Here is a 3,984-nt window from a genome sequence, read left to right as displayed (position 1 = left end):
TCTCAACCTGTCCTGAGCTCTGGGGATTATATTCACAATGTAACTTCCATTTTGTCCCCAGAGCTTGGGCCAGCCCTTGTACAATCTGGTTCACAAAGGCAGGTCCGTTATCAGAGCCCATAGTCATGGGCAGCCCGTACCTAAGCAGTATCTCCTCTAAGATCTTTTTAGCAACCACTCTTGCTGTCTCTCTCTTAGCGGGGAAGGCTTCCACCCACCCTGAGAAGGTATCTACCAGAACCAACATATAGCGATACCCGTACTTGCCTGGCCTTACCTCAGTGAAATCTATCTCCCAGAGTTGCCCTGGCTCTTCCCCTCAGTACCTCGTTCCCGTGTGCTGCTTTTTCCCTGTCCTCATCAGCTGGCACACTTTGCAAGCCTGGATTATCCTCAAACACTGATCAACACGCAGATTCAGTCCATATTTGCTTTCATTTATCTACTGAGTGTACCCAAGCTTCTTCTTCAGAGACTCTGGCATCTCAGGGGTAGGAGGGCAAGGGAGCCTGAAGTAGACCTTCACAGAATCATAGATAAACCACGGTAGTGCAGTCAGAGTGCCAATCATGATGATGCGGGCAAAGAGTCCCTTCCATACACCTCTAAATCCAAGTCTCTTGAGGACCTGAGAGGCATTGCTACCCTTCTCTTTATGCAACACAGACACCACGGAATCAGCAACAGTATGTTCAAAGCAGGCAAACCTCATCATGGTGTATGGTATCTGTCTCATCCAAAGAGGAGCAACCCCCTTGTAGAACACCTTTAAGCCTTCTTCCTTATACATTTTGGGAGCTGCATCCCTCAGAGTGTTAGCATAACCTGGTTGGGTTTGAATTCGAACCTTATCAGCTTCCATAGGAGCCAGAGCAATGGCAGCAAAGAATTCAGCACTGGCAGAGGCAGCCAAATACAGTGATGTGCGCCACAGATAGGCATTTTCAGAGCCCCTGCAGGGAGTAGCCAATGAGGGTCGGGGCCCATCCTTTGGCCAAACCACGGCTCTTTGAGTGTAACTGAAAATCCATTAAGAATGCCCTTGTACTTCTGTGGGTCCACCTGCATACGGCATTTCACTAAATCCAGAGGAACAACAGCAGTGTGTGTCAGACCACAACTTAAGACCCCACCAAAGCCACACAGTGCATAAAACTTCGCGGAGCCATATTCACAACTGTACTCTTCTACCGCGGCGGCTCCCGCTTTCCTTTGCCCATCTTTTACATAGCTGCTCCCATCGGTGAACCATACTAGCTCACTGTTGTCTAGGGGTATATCAGTTAAGTCTTTTCATGCCGCCAGGGCCTCAGCCAGTATCTCGCTGCAATCATGGAGCTACAAACAGCTGGAATGGCTTATTTGGGTTAGGCAGGGCAAGGGCTGGGGCTTCTAGTAGGGCCCGTCTGAGTGTCTGGAAAGCTTGTTTCATTGGCTCAGTCCAGGTCCAGTTTGGGGTCTCTTTACTTCCCTCATACAAGGGCCGGGCGTTCTCAGCAAACCCCATGATCCACAGTCTGCAATATCTAACAGTCCCCAGAAACTCTATCACCTGGCGGGGGGTCTTGGGCCTTCATGGTCTGGGTTAGCCACCTTTGCCCCTGCCTGATCTTATACCCCAAACAGGTGACCTCTTGCCAGGCTATTAATTGTGTAGCAGAAGGCCCTCTGGGTGGCAAGTCCGATGTTCGTAGAGGTCCTCACTCAGCGCCTCTTGAACCTCTGTGGGATTACTGGTTGGCCTTCCCCCTCGGTCCACTCAAAGGCAAATATCTTGTGGCTCTGGGCCGCCAGGGGTAGGCTGAAAAAGGCATCTTTCAAGTCCAACACAGTGTATACGGGTTAGAGACAGTGGGGTGTATGTCACTCACCCGTTTGTTGACTTCTTGCAGGTAATCTGTCCCCCCTGGCTTCTTCACCGGCAGTAAGGGGGTGTTCCAAGGGGATTGACACCGCTTGAGAATTCCGGCATCCATGAGACGTCGAATGTGGGAGTGATCCTCCACCGAGCTTCCTGGCTCATGGGGTACTATCTCACCCTCACAGGAGTTGCCTAGGCCTTTAGCTCGATGACGACCGGATGTCTGTTTGGCCAGTCCCATCCCTGCCGTTTCAGCCCAGGCCAACGGGTATTTATTCATCTCTTAAGGCTAGGGATCCAAGTCCATCCATGACTGTCATTCTCCCAGCTCTGTAGGCTTAACTGAATAAAACCCAATGGCCTCTCCTTTCTTTCACAAAATCTTAGCATAATCAGTACTGCTATGACACAGGAATGGGATCTCATTTCTCTCCATTTCCTGCTTTAACCACTCTCTCCCCAAGAGTTCTCACCTGCTTAAGCCCCTCTCTAGAAGGGACAGATGTTTTCACAATATCATCAATAGCCCACCACTGATCAGCAAGGTAAAGTGCCACAGCTGTGAGTGAGTCCTCAGGTGCAAAAGAGCAAGAACTTTCTGGGTCTGATCTCCATCATAGAGAGGTACAAAGTCTACATTTGACAGGCTAATAGGCAGCAGAATTTTCCAGTACCTCATGACTGCAATTATCCAACATATACCCAGGACTCGGGGAGGGGTGCCGAGTCTTGACTCCCCTAGTCACTGTCTTCCCCTGCATATAGAACTCGAGTTCCAGGGGAGATTCTCTCTCTGGGTTTTACCTCTCCTCAGGTCCCTCTTAGGGCACTCGTTTTTCCAGTGCCCCTGTTCTTTGCAGTAGGTGCACTGATCTTTCTTTAGGGCCTGCCTTTTTGATTTCTGTTTTTCTCCCATCCAGAGGCCTTGAGGTTCCCTCAATTCTGTTCCGGCTTTTATCCCTGCAAAAAGAATCTGGGCTAGCTCCCTCTGGTTCTTCCGGTTTTCCCTCGTTCTATATTCTCTATCTTCCTTCCTGATCTTCTCAGCTAATTCCTTTTCCTCCCATCGAATTCGTTCTTCCCTTTCTTCTGGGGTCTCCCTATTATTAAATACCTTTTCAGCTGCTTTCAATAAATCCATCAGCCTCTCTAGGAAGGCTGCCGGGCTCTCAGTGGGCTCTTGCCTTACTAAATTTACCTTTGCCAAATTTGTTGGCTTTCTTGCTGCGGCCCGCAGGCCAGCCATCAGAGTCTGGCAGTACACTCGGAGACGCTCCTTACCTTCTGCTCACTCAAAATCCCAGTTAGGCCACAACAGAGGAAAACCCCTCATCCACGAGATGAGGCTGGGTGGTTGGCCTCCCGTTGGCCCCTGGGACCCATTTCCACGCTTCTGCCAGAATTCGCTCCTGCAACAGCTGCTGACAATCGTAGTGAAAGGAGAGTTTCACCTGGTTGGGCTCTGGTTACTGAGGCTCACTTATTGTAGGGCCTTCAGGGTCCGCCAGAGTGTAGCCCTGGCCAGGACTCATCAACTGCCCCCACAACCGCTCACCTGTTCACTGAAACTCCTGAAAAGAGTAGGAATGAGACCAGAGACAATGCCGGCACACACACAAACACGGACAAACACGGAGAGCCGAAGACAAACACACGGACAGACAAATGTCGGCCGACAGCACAGCGCTGGGTTTTCGGGCCCTCTGACCAGACTCGGGAGAGGAACTCTCCTTCCCACAGAGAAGGCTGCCTTCCAGCGTGCTCGCTGGCCTCGGCCTTACGCCAGCTGGAGAAAGCTTTCTCCTGTGCCAGGTACCTTCCTGCTTCACAGCAGGGCCCCGGAATTACTCTGGACTTCCTGTGCCAGATACCTTCCTGCTTCACAGCAGGGCCCCGGAATTACTCTGGACTTCCTGTCCTGCCTGAGACAATGCCGGCACACACACAAACACGGAGAGCCAAAGACAAACACACAGACAGCTAACAACACAGCGCTGGGTTTTCGGGCCCCCTGAGTTTTCCTGAGCACCGGTGCTATTATCTATCCTTCCCCTCTGTCCTGGAAGTGTTCTCTTCCCCCGGTAAAGGGATCCCGGACGAGCCCCCAAATGGTATGCCCGATA

The 3,984-nt window shown here is 51.2% G+C and overlaps 1 pseudogene; it reads right to left on the bottom strand.

The window, feature by feature from the left end:
* Positions 1-427: 427 nt before the first annotated feature.
* LOC133069872 (solute carrier family 25 member 3-like) lies at positions 428-2,540 on the bottom strand (annotated as a pseudogene).
* Positions 2,541-3,984: the final 1,444 nt, after the last annotated feature.

The sequence above is a fragment of the Dama dama genome, chromosome 15 (assembly GCF_033118175.1).
Source record: "Dama dama isolate Ldn47 chromosome 15, ASM3311817v1, whole genome shotgun sequence".
Classification (NCBI taxonomy): domain Eukaryota; kingdom Metazoa; phylum Chordata; class Mammalia; order Artiodactyla; family Cervidae; genus Dama; species Dama dama.
This window is presented reverse-complemented; position numbering and strand designations above follow the sequence as displayed.